Source organism: Otolemur garnettii, unplaced genomic scaffold (assembly GCF_000181295.1).
Source record: "Otolemur garnettii isolate 467f Iridium unplaced genomic scaffold, OtoGar3 scaffold00019, whole genome shotgun sequence".
NCBI classification, from domain to species: Eukaryota; Metazoa; Chordata; class Mammalia; order Primates; family Galagidae; genus Otolemur; species Otolemur garnettii.
Window position 1 is genome coordinate 6,112,835 of NW_003852414.1, and position 20,425 is coordinate 6,133,259.

At 43.3% G+C, this 20,425-nt stretch overlaps 1 pseudogene; it reads right to left on the minus strand.

Moving 5' to 3' along the window:
* Positions 1 to 12,638: 12,638 nt before the first annotated feature.
* On the minus strand, positions 12,639 to 13,016 carry LOC100959732 (annotated as a pseudogene).
* Between the last annotated feature and the right edge of the window lie 7,409 nt (positions 13,017 to 20,425).

A 20,425-nucleotide genomic window follows, 5' to 3' on the forward strand; every position in this document is an offset into this window, starting at 1 on the left:
TTCAAAAATTAAAAATAGAATTATCATGTGATCTAGCAATCCTAGTTATTCTTTTGCCATAATATTTGAAGGTGTATTATCAAAAGATAAAGGCAAATAACTCAGATTCACACCCATAGAGTTGGAAGGAACTTCCAAGTGTTATATTTTATATATCAGATATTACAATAAATATTAAATGGTACATATATTTCAAACGTTAAAAGAGATGTTCAAATATTAAAATGGATGAGGAAATATTTATTCAAATGTTGGTAGATCTGTTAAAATGTTAAAATATATGAGGAAATACCTGTATATTTATTTATTTATTTATTTGTTTTGATTCAGAGCCTCAAGCTGTTCCCCTGGGTAGAGTGCCGTGGTATCCCAGCTCATAGCAACCTCCAACTCCTGGGCTCAAGCGAGTCTCCTGCCTCAGCCTCCCAAGTAGCTGGGAACCACCACAGGTGCCCGCCACAGCACCCGGCCATTTTTTGGTTGCAGCCATCATTGTTGTTTGGCGGGCTCAGGCTGGATTCGAACCCGCCACCTTAGGTATATGTGGCTGGCACCTTAGCCACTTGAGCCACAGGCGCCAAGCCAATACCTGTATATTTATATACAGGGTATCCATAAAGTTCATGTTCAATTTTACATAGTTTAACATAGTAAATTGCACACAAATTTTGACACACTGTATAAATAAATGCCCACACATATACATACACAAACACACATCCTGTTCTTTTAATCCAGACAAGTCCTTTCTCTGTTGGTACTGAAATAAGCTACTGACAATAAACATTTAGAACAGTGGTTCTCAATCTTCCTAATGCCAAGACCCTTTAATACAGTTCCTCATATTGTGGTGACCACCCAACTATAAAATTATTTTTGTTGCTACTTTATAACTGTAATGTTACTACTGTTATGAATCATAATGTAAATATCTGATATGCAGGATAGTCTTAGGCAACCCTGTGAAAGGGTCATTCAACTCCCAAAGAGGTAGGTTGAGAACCACTGATTTAGAGAGTCAGCTTTTCAATTCAATTCAATCCATCTTTTCTGCTGTATGGTCATGTGCAACATAGTACTATAAAAGACCCAGTTTCAATTTTCAAGGAGTTTGCTATAAAATGCAGATGAAATGCAAAGTGAGGGTGATAAGCGCTATGGCAAAGGCACAAAGAAAGTATCATAGGAGCACACGAAAAGAAATTGATTTCAGTCTGAGTAGTTCTACTTGGAACAGTTTGCAGACACAGATGGGGAAGAATGGATATTAAGAATGAGGGAGCTGGGAAGCTTGCTCACAAGACCTGGGGCCTCATTCAAGAAAAGGCACCAGAGGTCCTGGAGTGTACAGCTCACAAGGACCAGGGAGGGTTACAGTTGCTAGAGGACAGTGGAGCCACTCCTTGAGGGGCCTTACACGCTAAAGGAATTTGCATTTGATTCCATTGCAGGTTTTTGAGCAGAGAAGTACCTTCATTAGAACTGTGCTCCGTGATTCAACTCCAAGGAGAGAGAAGAAAGGCAGGTTGGGTGTTGGCTGGAAAACAGCATCTCACTTCTGTTATTCACATGTCACCTGTGATAATAATAGTTAACGTTTGATTGAATGTGCTAAGAGCTTTGCATACATTAGCTCACTTAATTGTCAAAACATTCCTGCAGGCTAGGAGCTTTTATGATTTTTTTTTACTTTATAGATTAGGAAGCTGGAGTTTGAGAGGTTAAGTGACTTGCTAGAAAGAGGCAGATTGGAGGAACATCCAGGTCACTCTTATTCCTAAAGGTGTGCTCTTCACTGAGGTGGTATACTGCCCTGTTGGGGTATGCATGGGAATGATGAAAATCATTTTTGGCATTCCTATTATGCCTGGTATTGGAAAAAAGGATGAGAAAACAATGGCAGAGCTTGTCCCCAGATCTGTGACATTTAACCCCTTCCTATCTATTTTCTGGTCCAAATCCTGACTTTTGGCTTGCATGGGCTGGAATAATATGATGTAATTTTAATATTAGTTGCAGAAAATGAAGAATCAGGAAAGTCAGCCTGTTATAAAATTACTCATTTTTGTATTATTTTGATCATCCGCTGTGGTAAATTAGCATTGACATTATTGCTTCTGGTAAGATATCAAAAGCTGATTTTTACAATTTATGTGTGAAGATCCAAAAAAATGATTTTTACCTCCTACATCCTGAATTGGTTCAGGCTCTGCATTTGCCTAACTATGTGAGCTCTTCTAAGCACTTATTTCCTAGTGACAACGTCTAGGAAGAAACACATCCCTCCCTCCAGAACAAAATGTCATCTATTATTAAGACCTCAACCAATATTTCTTTTCCCATCACAATTTCAGGACAATAGAACCATGATTATAGAGGATGCTTTAGATATCATCTGTCATTTTTTAACAATCCTTTATACAACGTGGGTGGGGTACGACATGAAAAATCAAGAGCGCTCTCTAGAATTTTGTCACTGCAAAGCCTACCAGAGGACAAAAGGTTAATCTGGATGAACACTGTAAGTCTTTGAGCTTAAATGCCTCACAAAGTGCACGTTTCCTCATGCTCAGGAGGAGGTCACTAGCTCAAATGCAGGGAGGCCAGGCTGGGTGCCAGAAGCCCTGCACTCCTATCCTCATAGCACCTGCTTTCTGGGCACTTCTCTTCTCTGACCACTTACTGTCCCATGGCAGCCTTGACTTTTTCTTAACACTAGAAAATAGGAATAGGGTCCTGTGTGTCCCTCCCAGGTTTTCAGTGGGCTTACACAAATATTCATTAGCTCTGTTTTTAAAATTTCAGATTAATATAAGGGTACAAATGTTTAGGGTATATTGTTTTCATTTCTAAGTAAAGTTCAAGTTGTAGGTGAACCCTTCACCTAGATGTCGTGCACATTAGAGGAGATCCTGCCAATCACCCTCCCTCCTTCCACCTGCCCTCTACCTCCTCTTCCCTCCTCCTCAATAGACTATACTTATGTTTTTCTTTCCCCTGAGCTTGTAGTTGTTTTTCTATTGGTTCATACTAGTACTGAGTACATTGGATACTTGTTTTTCCATTCTTGAGATACTTTACTAAGAAGAATGTGTTTTGACTCCATCCAGGTAAACACAAAAGATGTAAAGTCTCCATCCTTTCTTATGACTGAATAGTACTGCATGGTATACCACAGTTTGTTAATCCATCAACCCAATCCATCAACTTGGGTTGATTCTAAGTCTTGGCGATTGTGAATTGAGCTGCAATAAACAGTCTAGTGCAAATGTCCTTATGGCAAAATGATTTTAGTATGGAGAATTCTTGAAGAACTAAAAGTGGACCTTCCATTTGATCCCACAATCCCATTGCTAAGTATCTACTCAGAAGGAAAAAAAATCATTAGATTAATTATATAAATGAATTAATGACTGAACAAAATTAGAAAACAGATCATCCAAGGAAGTCAGTCCTGAAGCTCCATCATTTCAGATTGAAGAGGAAATTCTTATGTGTTTTTTTAATTGTCTAAGGCACAATTGCTTGAAGTTTTTGTTTGCTTGTTTGTTCTTGTGGCCATCTTGTGTAATAAAATATGCATTCCTATCCTGGAATGCCCTTTTTCTTCTGAGGACACCTTAGTCAGTAGGCTATGTTCCAGAAATATGTCAAGGGCCCTGACTGTGATAAGAGTGGCAGCATTATTGAGAGTGGCTGTCACAGAGTGTCAGGAAAGTATACTTGGCTCTTGGAAGCTTTCTTTTTAATTCAAGTTCAGAGTTGGAGGAAGAAGAAAGTCACCACATAGCCTTGGGATTGAAGCACTTTGCAATGGACAGCTAAGAACTTTATCAGAATGAAAGACTCCAGGTAGGGAGCCATGTTACTCCTCCAAAGTGGGAGACTTATAAGGAGAAGATAATCCCAACACCCCCATCATTTGGTTGTCACATGTGGGCACCCTAGTGATGTCCACAATCATAAGGAAAAGATGGCAGTGATTGTCTCCTTACTAGAGTCTTCACTGAGTCCATGGGTTTCAGTCACTAGATGCTTCTCCCTTGAGTCAAAATTCTCCAGGCTAGTTAACAAACACCTCTTTTATAAACTCACACGTCAGCCTGTACCTCCATGGCAGGGAAAATCTCCAGTAAAGTATTAAGGGCCTTGTATGTATTCACCATTTAAAAGAGGAAAAGGTAACTCTCACATACTCTTGGCAAGTTCCCATGCATTCTCAGTCAACATTTTGGGAGTAGACTTTTCTTTGTGCTGAGTTTCTAAAAGGCAGAACTTGGATTCTGCATCTTAGAGACGTGGCCTACTGTCTTTGATGCTTCACTTCTGACCTTCAAACCAGCATCTCCATCTGGTCTCCTCAAGTCCTGTCTCCCCTGGAAGTGTAGGGCTGTGTGTAAACTCAGATTTCCTGTCTTCTTCTTAAATACAAAGCAAGCCTTCCCTTTTCTCTGCTTCCAACCCCCCCCATCTAGTTAATGGTGGCATCATCTTCCCATCATTAACTCCAAGGTCAACACGTGGAGTTATCCTTGTTGGATGCACAGCCAGTCACCTGATCTTGATGGTTTTTCCTTCAGTGTCTGCCTCTTGTCTGTCCCTCCTGCTCTGCCTTCCTTGCCTCTGCCTGAGCTCTCACTCATTACTTTGATCCTTGAATATCCAGCAAACTTTGCTGCTCCAGCCTCTTTCCCTACAGACCAAGGTGTGTGTGGATGGTGGTAGAACTCTATGCTTCATTTACCTAAGTAGCATCAGTAAGAGTAAGGAAAGTAGACAATGTGATATGGACCCCTGATGGATGGACTCCCCAGTATATGGACCTCCATTGTGTAGAACTCTGATGTAAGAATTCTTTGGTGTATGAACCAGCTGATGTAAGGACTCCCCAATATATGGACCTCCTGTTGTATGGGCTCCAAGATGTATAGACCCTATAATATATGGACCTTCTGATGTATAGATTACCTTATGTATTCATTCTGTGGTATAGAATCAGCTGATATATGGACTCCCTGGTATATAGACACTCTGATGTATGGATTCCAAGATGTATGGACCACCTGGTGTATAGACTCTCTGATGTATGGAGCCACAAGGTATAGACCCCCTGATGTATGGACCAGCTGATATATGAACTTCCTGATGTTTGGACCCCCTGATGTGTGGATCTCCCAATGTATGGACCAGCCGATCTTTGGACCATGATACATAGACCCTCTCTGGTATGTGGATTCCCTGACATATAGACTCTGATGTATGGCCCAGCTGTGACCCTTCCCTGGAAATGCTGCCCCAACCTGATCTGTTTACAAGATGAGTTTTTCCTAGACCCAGGGCTGAGGGATAACTCTAATTTGCTCTTGAAGTTTTCTGCAAATATATATTGAATTCCTGCAATGACTAAGACACAAAAATGAAGAGAACAAACAGAACCCCTATCTTCTGGAGCTACATGGTCACAGGAGGAAATAGATAAAAATGTATGATGTATTTAAATAAATAAATGTGTCACATACATGGAGTGATATCATAAAACTTACGTATAAAGACAAAGTCAGAGGAAATAAAAGTGAATGGGATGCACGGCCAACAAACACATGAAAAGATGCTTGATGTCACTCATCATTAGGGAAATGCAATTCCCATCCACAGCGAGCTCACACTTCACACCCAGTAGGATGGCTAGCATAAAAATAACCAGAAAATAACGTTTGGCAAGGATGTGGAGAAATTGGAACCTTCTTACAGGGCTGGTGGGAATGTGAAATAGTGCAGCTGCTATGGAAAATAGTTTGGCAGGTCCTCAAAAAGTTTAAACATAGAATTACCATATGATCCAGCAATTCCATTCCTAGGTATCTGCCCCAAAGAACTGAAAATAGGGCTTCAGGTGAAAACTTGTACACCAATGGTCTCAGTAGTGCCGTGCCCAACAGTCAAAAGGTAGAAACAACCCAAAAGGCTATCACCTGCTGGAGGATAATCAAAATGGGATATACAAATAGACTTACCTATGTGTAAATATGTTAATATGTTACATACACACAATGGAATAGTGGAATAGAGTGGAATACTGACACATGCTACACTTGAATGAACATTAAGAACATTATTGTAAGAGACATCAGAGCCAGTCACAAAAGGTCATATACTGTATGATTCCACCGATATGAAATATCCCCAATAGGGAGATAGAAGGGAGATTAGGGGTTCCCAGAGACTAGGGGAGGGAGCAATGGGGAGCGACATCATAAAGGGTGTAGGGTTTTGGGGAGATGAGTATGTTCTACAACTAGATAGTGATGATGATTACATGTGTGCAGGGCTAAACATCCTTGAATTGTACATTTTAAAAATGGCCCAAAGGGTAAATTGTATATTATGTGTATTTTACCACAATGCTTAAAGGAAGTTATTAAGAGTGCTCATGGCATGCCCTTGGAATAGGGGAGTCCAGGAGAGCATCACAAATGAGGAGGGGTTTGGGCATTTACCTGAGACGGGAGAGTGTGAGGCTCCAGGAAGGGCAGGTGAAAACCTTCCAGGCAGAGGGGAAACCAACACAGAGCGCACAGCGCTGAGAGGTGCTCAGCAGAATCTGACCTCATCTATCTCATCACGTCCCCCACCCCAAACCCAACCCCCCTGCTCAGCAGAGTCTGACTTGGTCTTTCTTACCATGCCCTCCACCCCGAGCCCAGCCCCCTGCCTCTCCTTAGCCAGAACTTTCCTGTCTACCTCCCCTCGGGACCCCCCAGACCCTTCCACCCTGTCCCTCCCCTGCACAACTCCTCTTCCTAGCCATCTGGATGCCCGACAACCTCTTCTGTTTCCAGACTAGGGACCAGCTCTTGGGCACATTTTCAGATGCCACCAAGCCAGTGTTGAGCTTTGAGTTTACCACTCATCAACAGTGTGATGCTAGGAATGTAGCCCCCTCTCTGAGGGCTTTCCTTACAGGTAGCATGAGAGCTGACAGAGTAAAATGAGATGGTTTCAAAATCCTTAGCTTAGTGACCCATGCAGATTAAGCTCCCGGTCATGGCAGCTGTGTCCTCACCTCAACCTCCCCTGCAATCGGAAGCTTGAAACTTAGCACTTCATTTCATTCTACTTGACAACATTTGGTAATCATTTTTTAAATGTTGGTTAAAGTGGAGTTACAGGGTAAACACCAAGGCTAATATTTATATACTTTGAAACAGCCTTCCCCCGCTCCCCAACCTTGGTAACGATTTCAAGGCAGAGCGGAGAGCATGTACTTGAATAAATGTGTGGCTGACAACCCATTGATTGATTTGGTTCTGTCATCAAACGGGAAGGAAATTGTCTTCAAATGAAAGCTTGAAGGGGGGGAAAAAATAACAAGCTTTCTGGAGGGAGTAAAAGACCAGAAAACAAATAAACACCTGACACAGCCACGATGAGATATGTTGAAAGATTTCATAAGTGCAAATATTCACGCACACACACACAAAGCTGCATTCAAAGAATGATCAGGTGGGGGTAGTGGCAGGTTTTGAAGGAAAAACGGCTCCTTCTGCAAATGAAAGTCTTCTTTAATTTCAGGAGACCCTCGTTATTGGTATTCAAGGAAAATATTCACATGTTTTATAATAGATCTAGGGCGAATTTTTAATGATCTGTCGCTGGAGAAAGGCACAGGTTTTTAAAAAATATATGAAAATAAGATGGTAGAGCTGTATTTCATAAACATTTTAAAGTGGAATATAGATAGATGTGTACGGCAGAACCCAATTACTTGCAGAGAGGCCGCAAGGAAGGAGAAGTAGTTTAGTTTTATTCAGTAAGAACAGATCAGGCCAAGACAGTGCTGGGAACCGCGCCTGGCTGAGCTGGTCACGTGAATGGCTTCAGCGCTCCCGAATCAGAGAGAGAATAACGTGAACTCATCTGCTGTTTCCACCTTAGTAACCTGTTTGCAACTAAATCGCCTGTCTCGTCCTCAGACCTTGCCCCACAGAGAATTCTTTCTGCAGCTTTCTCGCCTAGAGATTCCTGTTTTACCAGATTCTCCCTCTTTTAGGAAAACACACACGTGCCCCGTTCACCGGGAAATCGCTAGACAGCAGCTGGCTTCCCCCAGTGATCACCGATGTTATTTTCTTAATCATCTTTTCCCCGGAACAACGGAAAAGGGAAGAAAATAGTTACCTGAGGGGAATCCCCGATTTCTTCACGCGAGTGGAAAAACTGAATTTTTCTAAAGCAACTCGGATGCATCTGCTGAGAGTTGTCTAAATCCCCAAAGGCTGCCTCCGATAGCAGCTCTGAGTTTGAGCTCTGAATAGAGGCAGTGTGTTATTTTAACCACAAGGTTCCTAGTCAGTAGGGAGGAGAAGATGGAAATGAGGTATGTTGGCAAGGGGAGCGCCCATCCACCTCTCAACTGCGCTGAGTTCTTGGATCTGATCTAAGAGTCCAGGGAGATTGGAAGAACCCTTATACCAGCTTTTCCTAAACGAGAGGTTAAATGACTGTGGAAAATTCCAAAGGGGTAAGATAAGACATTTATGGTCTTTCTAAAAAAAAAACAAAACCCCAAAACACACACACATGTTGGCATGCCCTGCAGAATACTGTCTGAAGGCAAGCCCAGCCCTGAACTTGGGCTTTGGACAGCACAGAGGTTCACCTGTCCACAGCTTCGGTCCACAAAGAGAAGAGCCCCTCTGCGGTGAAAAGTACAAAACAACAAAGGGGCATGACCAAATCAAGTCTTTTGTGTAAAAAAAAAAAAAAAAAAAAAAAAACAGTGTCATGAGAATCCCTGGGAAGTTGTAGAGTGAGGGGATAAGTATTCTGGAATGTTACTGTGGCAGATTAAGGGGTGTGTGAGAGTGTGTGTGTGTGTGTGTGCGCACACACTCCTCACCTCTCAAGCAAAATCAAAGATCCAGCCTCAGCTTGGACCAGTTGGAGATCCTCCTCCTCGGTATTTTGGCGCAGACAAATGCTGCCTTTGGACTTGGAGGAGAATGATTTATGGCATGCAGAACCAACAGCAAAAAAACAAGGGCTGTTGAAACATCCGACGATCCTTTACAGCCAGCCCGTCACAGATGCCAAAGGGGTTTAACTCCACTTTTGGAAAAAGGCAGTGGCGCTCCTAGGAAGCAGGCTCATAACTCAGTTTTATATAGAGTCTTTCATCTCAAAGGAGCTCGAGGTGCTTTTGCACCAAAATATAAATTATCATGTGCACAGTCACCTCGGGGATAAAATACAGCCCGTGCCTAGCAGAGGCTGGTCCAGAAGCAGCCAGTCAATTTGCAGCCATGGTAAGATTTCTTTGGGACCAGAGGCCTGGAGCTATTCCACAGGGAGAAATTAGTGTTCTTCTGACAGCAATCCCTGTTATCCAGAGAACTCAAAGGAGCCTCTTCATTCTATACCTTACTTCTCTTCCTGAGTCACTCTGTGCCCTAACCTGGCCTCTTCCTCTCAGTCCTACCTATAACACACACACATTCAAAATGTACACTCAGAAAGGAACTAGCTAATTAATGGGTAAGTGTTAGTTTTCAAATTTGCTCCTATAGGGCAATTGTTGGCCAACCATGGTTCTCAGGCCAAATCCAGCCCACTACCTGTTCTTGTCAATAAAGCTTTATTGGTACACAGCCACACCACTCACTTACATAAGTACCATCTCATGCTTATTTTGGAAGACAACGGCAGAGGCTGGGTGTGATGGTACACACTTATAATCCTAGCACTCTGGGAGGCCAAAGCAGGTGGATTGCTTGAGCTCAGGAGTTTAAGTCTGAGCAAGACTGAGACCCCATCTCTACTAAAAATAAAACAAAAAACAAAAAAAAACTAACCAAACATTGTAGTGGGCACCTATAGTCCTAGTTACTTAGGAGGATGAGGCAAGAGGAACTCTTGAGCCCAAAAATTTGAGGTTGCTGTGAACTATGGTGCTATGGCACTCCACCCAGGGCAATAGAACAAGACTTTGTCTCAAAAAAAAAAAAAAAAAAAAAAAGAGAAAACAAGACAATAGCAGAGGGAAGTAGATATGTCAGAGATTATCTATATGGCCTAAATTATTTACTATCTGATCTTTTATAGAAAAAATCTGCAATCCCTGCTATAGAAGTTCTTTGTTTTGCATTCTTTTTGTTTTTGTTTTAATAGGAGGAAGAAAGGAACAAGTTTTTTCAATAAATCCCTAAAGTTCATACTATGGAGGAAACACCTACTCATAATGCCAACTCTATATGTAGGCCCCCAATTTACAATTCCATCATTCTTCGCCAGGCAGCCTATTTTATCCAGGGACCCTGCCTGGCTGTACTTGTGGACATAGCTTACCAGCCTTCAACCTCAAGAACTTACCATGGCTGCAAGTATGTTCTGGTCTGTCCATAGAAGCTTTTGAGGCCTCTCAGGGCCTCTTCCCCATCCGTCCCAAGTGTACCATGTCTTTGAAGCTCCCTCCAGTTTTTCCCAGGCTCCTTCCTCCAGACTCTTACCATATTTCTTTCATTCTTTTCTTTTTTTTTTTTTTTTTTTTTTTTTTTTTATTGAACGGTAACTATGTACATTAATGCACTTCTAGGGTACAGTGTGGGGTTTTCACATGCAATCTGAAATACTTCCATCAACTGGTCAACACAGCCTTCATGTCATTTTCTCAGTTATTGCTTTAAAACATTCTTTTCTTATATCTATTGATATCTTTGCCTTTCTTACCAGACTGTGAGTTTCCTTAGAGCAAGAACCATGTCTTATTCATATTTTTATCCCTATTACCTAATAAAGTAGAATACATAGCAGGGATACTCTCTTCATGGTTTTTTGTTTTTGTTTTTGTTTTGTTTGTTTTTGGCCAGGGCTGGATTTGGACCCACCACCTCTGGCATATGAGTCCAGCGCCCTACTCCTTTGAGCTATAGGTGCTACCTGTACTCTCTTAATGGTTATTACAAAAACAATTCAATTGGTCTTTCTCCACCAGAACAGAATCTCAAAGGCACTGAATGAAAGAGTTGTCTGATAGTCTCTGAAGACTAGGTTCTCAAAATACTCTTCCCCAGGGTTGAACTCGGCCTTGTCTTTCTAATCCAGATGTGTCCAATCTCTTCCCCCCACCCCCCACATATTGAAAGAAGAGTTGTGTTGGGCCACACGCTACAAACACAAACACTGAGCCAAAGCCGATGAGAAAAACAAAAGTTCTATGTGTAATTTTCATGATATCCAACACCACAGATAAGCAAAAGCAGGCCTCAAAAAATCTGTATGTGGCTCAGCCTGTGGCTGCAAGTTGGACATCCCTTACCCCTAGGTAATAGGGCCGACTTCTACACATTAGTAGACACTTCTACACTTTCGTTAGCTGGCCATCTAATCTTGAATTTGTGGAAGAGAGTCTTATTGCAGAAATATACCTCAACAGCAGTTAGAAAAAAAATCTTTCTAATAGCTACAGCCCTGGGTCTTTGAAGAGTGTTGTGTTTTGGGGAAAGGAGGCTGGATGTCCTCTGAGCCCCCTTCTAATGCTAAGGTTTGGTGATAATCTCGGTTCTCTGGTCTGATGCCATCGGAAGACAAAGCTACCATGTGGGCCAAGGGATGCAGATTTGCTGTCATTGGGTCCAGAGAAGGAAAGGGACCAACTCTCACATGACAAGTGGTGTTGGGACGATATCATTTTGTCAGTGGGTGGCATCATCTCCCCTATTTGTACCCATTTTACTGGTAACAAGGGTGGCAACGTCCTGGGAACACTTGGGGCAAACAAATGTTGAACAGTTATTCCATGTCTGGACGCCTGGCATCTTGCGACAGCCTGCCTTTGGGAAACTCTGGACTTCTCACCTGAGGAGGCCTGAAACTACTCTACAGGAGGCCAGTCACATTACAGGGAGAGCTTCAGTCTTGGAAGCAGCCTTGGGAAGGGAGGGCTGATCTGATGTCTAGGTTGGTGTTTTCCTGGCCCGTGTCACTAATATTGTGCCCCTGGTCTCCAGAGATTCTGCACCCTGCTCCTCGAGCCACAGGTGCCGCCCCCTACTGTTACCTTTTAATAAACCATTTTATGGCCTCATTTGCAACTAAGAACGCAGATATGCATGGCTGACAGGGGTACTAAAAATCTCTTCTTCTTATTTGCTTTCTTATCAGAGGACTTTTCTTTCTGGCCTCAGGGCTATGAATGAATATTTGGCAGTGTGATTTTGTACTGATCCCTTCTTTGCCTTTGGATCCATTCTTCATTCCTTTCCTGCCCACCTCCTATCACAGAGTGGGGTGCTCGCAGGAGGGACATGTTGTGTACTGCAGGCTCCACATCACCGGAGGCACTGGTGGGAGAGGGAAATGCCGGGCATCCCCCTGGCCCCACCTAAGTTGGTGTCCCCAGCAGGGCTGAATCCCCTCTGTCATAATTTCAGCTCTGCTGCAACAGTAAGGTGACCAGATTTTAACATTGGTAAAGCGGGACACCATTGACAGGGGTGGGGGGGGTGTTCTTTTTGACCAATCTTAGTTTATTTATTTAAGCCATCTCCTGCCACAAGTAAAGGAATGGAAGACTGGTAATCATGTGATAAAAGAAGGTGAGCTTAAGGTCCCGTACACTTTCTCTGGTCCACTGCAGAGTCATGGTCCAAACTGATGCCGTGGTCCCCAATGTCTGGGTAGTGGTCTAGGTTCTCTTTATTCATCTTCATAACCAGTTGGAAGTGGATTCATGAGGGTTGTGGAATGTATGGTTACCATCTCCCCAGGGAAAGGGCTTGGTCCTGAGGTGAAGATGGGAGTAAGGGATGAGCTCAGGTCTCTCGTGTTCTCCGTGGTGGGATTTCAAGTAGACAGTAGACATTCAGCATACTCACTCCCACCCCAGGAAGGATGACAAAGAAGGTGAGGGCCCTCCACATGCGAGCTGAGCCCTCCTCACCGTGGGCCCCATTCGACCTGGGCCGCCCCAGCTGTGGGTGGGACCGACCCAACAGCCCAGAAAGCCTGAATGCAGCCATTTTTGACCTGGACTACCTCCAAAAATCAGGACTTTTTTAAAACGCTGTGGGAGGCGGGACAAATTGTTAAAAATCGGGACTGTCCCACCAAAAGCAGGACATCTGGTCACCTTATGCAATAGGTCCCTAGGGCCCAGAGTCTGCCAGGTGACTTTGGCTCCATCCTTAATCCCATTATTCCTCATCTGTCAGTGGCCTCATCATCCCAGATGACTCTCTGAGCTTTTTCTTCATCTGTGTAACCAATATGCTAGATCAAATTTCCTCTGCTTAAATGCCTGGAGTGGTTCTTGTTTTCCTGGATGGACACTAATGGACACACATCTCTATTTCCCTTCTGCTCTGAGTTAGAGAACTAGCATATACCTGTCGGCTGACAGTGGGACTTTCTGCACAGAGTCTTTGCTTTGTTTTCTAGAATCCCCTTCTTGATTGGGACGGGATCACATCTACAGAGCTGACTTGATGAGGCAAGCATTAACAAGCCATCTACATAATTCTTCTTGCCTTGTCAGGGAACAAGCAATAACGTTGGAAGTGATGTGTTGAAGGAAAAAGTCATGATTAGAAACAGCAGCTGAATCCTTGTCTCCTTGACCAGAAATCTCACAAGGAATCAAGGAAGAGAAAGGAAGGATGGGAGAGCAAAGGTTAATAAACACTCAGCTTGTAGGGGATTTATAAATTTTTGCTGGCTTTTAGAGAAAAAAGTAGAAACACTTTCCTCTCTCATGCATGTGGAGGGGAAGGGGTTTTATAAACAAGGTATTCATGATGATGTGATTTATTAAAATAAACCTCAATGTCCAACAGTAGGAAAATTATGATTTTCATTATGATACATTTTACCTCATAGGACAGTTTGCAACCAGTAACAGAGGTAAGTATGAAGAGATATGGCAACTCAAAAAATATTTAGCACGATGGTAAATAAATAAACCCAGCAGAAGATAATGGATCTACCTTGTGATCGCGGCCATCTGAGAATGGTCAATGCCCCCTGACGAATTGGAAGAGGTGTGGGAGAAGGATGAGTTGATAAAGTTAAGGTGATGTGATGCGAAGGGGGTTGTTTTTCATAAAATTGCCTTTGTTTTTGTAAGGGTGTGTGTGCAACAGTAAATATTATTCTGTCCCCTCCTCTTCCTTTTCCTCTTCTTTTTTAACCAGGGCCATGTAAGGACAAGGAACGGACAGGCAGGGCTGAGAGGCAGCCAACCACCAGAACTGGGAGACCAGGGCACAGTATTAGTGACACAGGCCAATTCTGGAGTATTAAGCAGTATTAAGGAGAAGAAAGGAAGATATAGGAGGAACCAGATGACCTGATGTTCTAGTGATTCTTAAGACCTAGGTGGAAACAAGAACACACACAATTTTAAATGTGGGCTAAATAATATAGCGTAGCCTTCGTTTCTAATGCTTTATTTATAATTAATTAAAGTATTCTAATTAATACTTTCACATTAATTCCCATGCAATCGGTACAGGCAGTCCCTGAGTTACAAACATCTGACTGCCATACAACTTAGTCTTATAAATGAAGAGGCTATTACGGTAAGTCCCCGAGTTGCAAGCATCCAATGGACGTTGGACTTGCACTTACATATGAGGCTATTGCAAGTAACAGGCAAATGCACCTGTTCCAACCTACATCCAAATTCAACTGCAGAACAAACCTACAGAACCTATCACATGTGTAACCCGCGGGCTGCCTGTATAGTAAACAGCAGAGCTCTTTTCTTGCCATGATTAACAGATTGAAGAACCAAAGCTAAGAGGAATCAAGTGTCCTGCTCCAATGTGCACAGCAAGCCATGGCAGGACCAGGCCTGGAAATGCCTCCTTGGATTCCAAGTCCAGGGCCTCTAAATAACCAAGAGGTGGTTGATCAAAACCAACATCACCAAGGACCAGAGATGGTGCTTCCCTTATTTAGTCTCCAGACGTCCTGCTAAATCTCCTTGAGTTGCTTTGGCAGAAGATGGCCCTGTGAGTCTGCTCCTCTGTCTAGATCAAGGTTATCTCTTATCTTCCACTGGGGAGACTTCCCATCACGGGCAGCATGTGCCCTTTGCATGCTGACTCTGGCTGGGGAAGACCCGTTCAGGAGGGCATCAGCTGCTTTAGGAAGGACTGCACATAAAGAAAGGCCTTCTGGGGTGGTGCCTGTGGCTCAATGAGTAGGGTGCTGGCCCCATATACCAAGGGGGCAAACCCAGCCCCAGCCAAACTGCAACAAAAAATAGCTGGGCATTGTGGCAGGCACCTGTAGTCCCAGCTACCCGGGAGGCTGAGGCAAGAGAATTGCCTAAGTCCGAGTTTGAGGTTGCTGTGAGCTGTGATGCCACAGCACTCTACCAAAGGTGACATAGTGAGATTCTGTCTCTAAAAAAAAAAAAGAAAGAAAGAAAGGCCAATAGCTGGGTGTTGTGGGGGGCTCCTATAGTCCCAGTTCCTTGGGAGGCAGAGGCAGGAGACTCGCTTGAGCCTAGGAGTTGGAGGTTGCTGTGAGCTGTGATGCCACAGCTCTCTACCAAGGGTGACATAGTGAGACTCCAAAAAAAAAAGAAGGACTTTCTGGCTCAGTGCCTGTAGCTCAAGTGGCCAGGGTGCCAGCCATGTACACTAGAGCTGGTGAATCAGCCCGAGCCTGCCAAAACAACAACAACAACTATAACCAAAAAATAGCTGGGTGCCTATAGCCCCAGCTACTTGGGAGGTTGAGGCAAGAGAATCACTTAAGCCCAAGAATTTGAGGTTGCTGTGAGCTGTGACGCAACAGTATTCTACTGAGGGCAACATAGTGAGACTGTCTGAAAAAAAAAAAAAAGGCCTTCCCCCAAGACAACAGAAGACAACAGGGCCTCTCACTGGATAGTTACGCTTGGTAGTTATTGGATTAATTTTTTTTTTTTTTTTTTTTTTGGCCAGGGCTGGATTTGAACCCACCACCTCCAGTATATGGGGCCAGCATCCTACTCCTTTGAGCCACAGGCACCGCCCTTGGATTAAATTTTTTAAAAGCATGCATGTGGGAATTTGAGCAGTGTCTACTACATAAAAAGTTAGCTATGTAGCTGGTCATGAGAATCCCACTAGTCGTGAAAATAGGAATAGCAGGAATTCATTAAGGGGCTGCAATTCAGAAAAGCCCCATGAAAAAATTTCCTTCAAAAATTAGGACCAGGACAAAGGTTTTTTCTTTCTTCTCCCCAGAATGTTTCCTACTTCTAACCAACCTGTGTGATTTCCCTTCAGCCCAGGCTGCGAGGAAACATGATTAGAGAGGCTTTTTAAAAATTTTTGGCCTGCCCCAGCCCTCTCGCCTTTTAGGTCTTCTTCCCTACACTGGGTCTTGCAAATTAAGTGCCATCCAATGTTTCGGAAAGAGGTGGGATATGAATGAGTTGATTACAAAATGAATCAGGTAGTTTTTGTACAGAAGTTCACCTGATTGAAGAGTTACCTCCACTCTCTCCCCGTGATGCTATGAATCAATGGATTTATGCAGGGAGTATTTGATTTCCATACCGAGCATAAACCATATCTGGGTAGTGATGTTCCGTTTAGTTGCTGCTCAGTAAATGGCTATCACCCATGATGCAAAGATTAACCTTAACAAGAGCTTGTGTTTTTCCAAATTTCTCATTTATGTTATTTTCCAGTAAAACAAGCTCATGCTTCCTTGGTGAAGATTGCATCCTTCCTCTAGGGGTGTGTGTGTGTGTTTCTACTCTGAGTGCACACCCATATTGCCAGGCATCGTTCCTATCTCACTATCATCCTGTTTGGGGGGGGGGTATCCATTTGGCAAGCATTTATTGAGCACCTGATATATGCCAGGTTCCCCAGGAAGTTATTGAAGACTCCCTGGTCGAGCCTTCCCTCAAAGTCTAACAGGGATTACTGGCTGGGTCATTCACTTGGTACTTGGTATCTGCTGTCTTCCCTTGTACGTGGCTTTTTTAATGAATTTTTGTCTATCTCTCCCATCAGAGCATGTCCCTGTCCAGAGTAGGGACCTTATCTTAGTCATCTTGGAAGTCCCAGTGCCCCCGTACATCAACCTAGACATATTGGGGTCTCACTAAATAGCTTTATTGATATAGAAGTCATGTCATCCTGGTAATTCAAAATAAAACAAGTGCATATTACACGGGAAGTGAAACTTGTTTCCTTCAAACTAAAAAAATAATTGCCATGTGCCAATTTCCAAGGTCCAAGATCAGTTTCATCTGTGGCTGATGAAACAGTCCAAGCCACAGATCAGGAAGGCTGCAGACAAAAGCCTGAGTAAAGCCAGCTGCAGCAATCTAAAGGCTGACTCCTATACCCTAGACTATGGTTGAATAAATGAATGGACACCCAGCCCAACCCCACACTTCAGTCTCACTGCCTGGAATGGTATGTGGTCATGACAGTGCTCAGGGGTTGTGCTTTCTGCAAGTAGGCAAGCATGGCACAAAGCTCTAAGCTGAATGGAATTTATCCTATATGGCGGCCGAGGAAGCACCATCTTTCAAAGTAGAGGGATGGAGAGTTGCCAAGCCAAGACTGTTTATTGTGATACAGGATGGATGACCTGGTAAGAGTAGTGGTATTCGGTTTGAAAGGAGATATGATGCAGGATATGAAAATAAGTAGATACATAAATATCTCCAGGGAACAAAAAGCCAGCATCTCAATGTATACAGTGTCATATCAGCCAACTGTTCCCATGGATTCCAAGGGTATAAATTTGCAGAGCACTTCTCAGGAAGCAAACTTTTTCGATTTGTGGGACCTGGCCCAAGTCTCTTAGGCTCTACCATCTAAGTACCAAGAATAATTTGACTTAACCTGAGACACAAACTCCCCTTAGATCATTTTGGTAGTTCTCAAACTCAACATCAGATCAGAATTAATTCTGAGAAGCTTTTTTTTTTTTTTTGCAGTTCTTTGGCCTGGGTTAGGTTTGAACCCTCCACCCTTGGCATATGGGGCCAGCACCTTATTCCTTGAGCCACAGGCACTGCCCTTTTTTTTTTTTCATTTTTCTTTTTTGAGACAGGGTCTCATTCTGCTGCCTGGTCTAGAATGCAGTGGCACAGTCATAGCTCATAGCTCACTGAAGCCTCAAACTCCTGGGGTCAAGTGATCCTCCTGCCTCAGTCTCCCCAGTAGCTGGAACTACAGGTGCATGCCATCACTCAGGGCTAAATTTTTTTTTTTTTTTTTTGGTATCTTTTTTTGTAGAGACAGGATCTCACTATGTTCGCCGGGCTGCCTTCAAACTTCTGGCTTTAAGTGATCCTCTCGGCCTCCCAAAGTGTTGGAATTACAGATATGAGCCACCATGCCTGACCAGGCAACCTTTTTCCAAGGAGAAGTCTCATGGATTTTACCTCCAGAGATTGTGATCTAGTAGACCTTTCTTAAAACATGCAGGTGATTCTGGAAGAGTTTGCTGTGAGCTGGTCTAAAGCTCCTTTCTCTAACCTATCTTTGGTTGGGAACCCAGGGCTGGAAAAGACAGGGAATCCCTGGCCCCCTTTGGTGGTGAGTGAATGAAAGGACAAAATTTGCACATAGGAACGAGGAGAGACTAGTGATCATGACAAAGGGGGGCTCGGGGCGGAGCTAAGCGCTTCCCAGGGTGTTGGTAGACTGGAGAAGAGAGGGAGCGGCCATCTCTGGTAAGAAAAGAACACCACCAAAGCCACAGACATGAGACTAAGGAGAGCGCAGGGAGGAGGGCCAGCCTTTTGGGGTGGAAAGGACACATATGGGAGTAGCTGGAAATAAACCTGACTTATAGATACTTAGCAAGTGGCTATGCAATTCTTTTTTAAGAACACTGCTCACAGACAGTGGCCCGATGGAGAGCGTGACTTGAATCAATAATTTCCAACCAAGCTGAAGTTACAAGACACTGTAATTGTTGGTTGGATTTCACAGTGTCCCACTTTCTCCCTCCACATCCCTCCATCCTCATCAGAATGGCATTCAGGCCCCAAGCACATCAAGTTTTCCCTTTGTGAGGCTTCCCAAATGCTTCTTAGGAGCCTCCAACTCTGGGATGAAATCTCACTTGGGTTGAAAATCTGGGCGCCAGGTTTCCACGTGGGCATCCACCCCTTGAGAGAGCTCATCGTCAGGCATCCCCTCCCCCCAGCCATGTCCATCTGGGAACATAGCACAGAGGACACCTCCCACAGAATGCTACCGTGGAGTCTGCCCCAGTCCTAGAAATCCCTAACACCGATATTGTTAGGGGGGACTTGGAAATTTGTCTGATGATGTATCCTTTGCAGAATCTGCTCTGAGTCAGGCAGCACCATGAGTCCTGGGTTATAGAATCAGATGTACTCACTCAAGAAGCTCACCTTCTTGCCCATTAGATTTTAGGATGTATCCAAATTGTGATGTGTTTGGGCTCGGTTCCTGTAGCTCAACGGCTAGGGCGCCAGCCACATACATCAGAGCTGGCAGGTTCGAACCCAGCCACATGGCCTGCCAAGCAACAATGACAACTACAACAAATTGAGACGTATGTGGGTATAGCACCTTGGACAGACTCAAAAACATAAAAATATCCAGACATGGAGAGTGACAAGTAGAACAAAATGATGGGACATAAAAGGTAAAGAAACATTCCCTTAGTTGAGACATGGGAGCCATTTATCAACATCTTTTAAAATATTTTTTATTTTTAATTTAATTTTTAATTCAATCATAACTGTATACATTTATGGGGTACAATGTGATGATCTGATATACAATGTGGAATGCTTAAATCAAACTGATTAACATGGCCATCACTTCATTTATTTTTTGTGGTAAGACATTTATAATTTACTCCTATTTTGAAATATATCCTTGCATTATACACATTAGGCGAGATCCCACCAAATGCCCTCCCTTCTCCTGCCAATCACTCTCCCCTTCCCCTCCCCTCTTCTTCCTCTCCCCTCTCCCTGGTAGACTATATTTGTGTTTTATCATTTGTTTAAGTGTGTGTTGATATATTGGTTTCATGAGCGTATTGGATACTTTTCTTCCATTCTTGAGATACTTTACTAAGAAGAATATGTTCCAACTTGTTATTAGTGTCTTTGATCATGGCCATGAAATTACTTACAACACCAAGAATAGGAATGAGATGGGCAGGCATGATGTCGTCCTCTCTCTCTCTCTCTCACCAGGGCCATCAGGAGGCATTTCATAATTAACTCATCTCATTTGTGGCTTTGGTTTTTAAGAGTGATGTTACAGAAAACAACAAGACAAGAACAATTCAGACCGGGAATAGGAATGAGCCCCAGTGAAAAGTTAAATGATTCCAATTCTTTCCAGGAGAAGACAAGCCAGAAAAGGGATTTAATAGAGCATTTAAATAGAGGAGAGTTGGCGTAAGGAGAAAATCA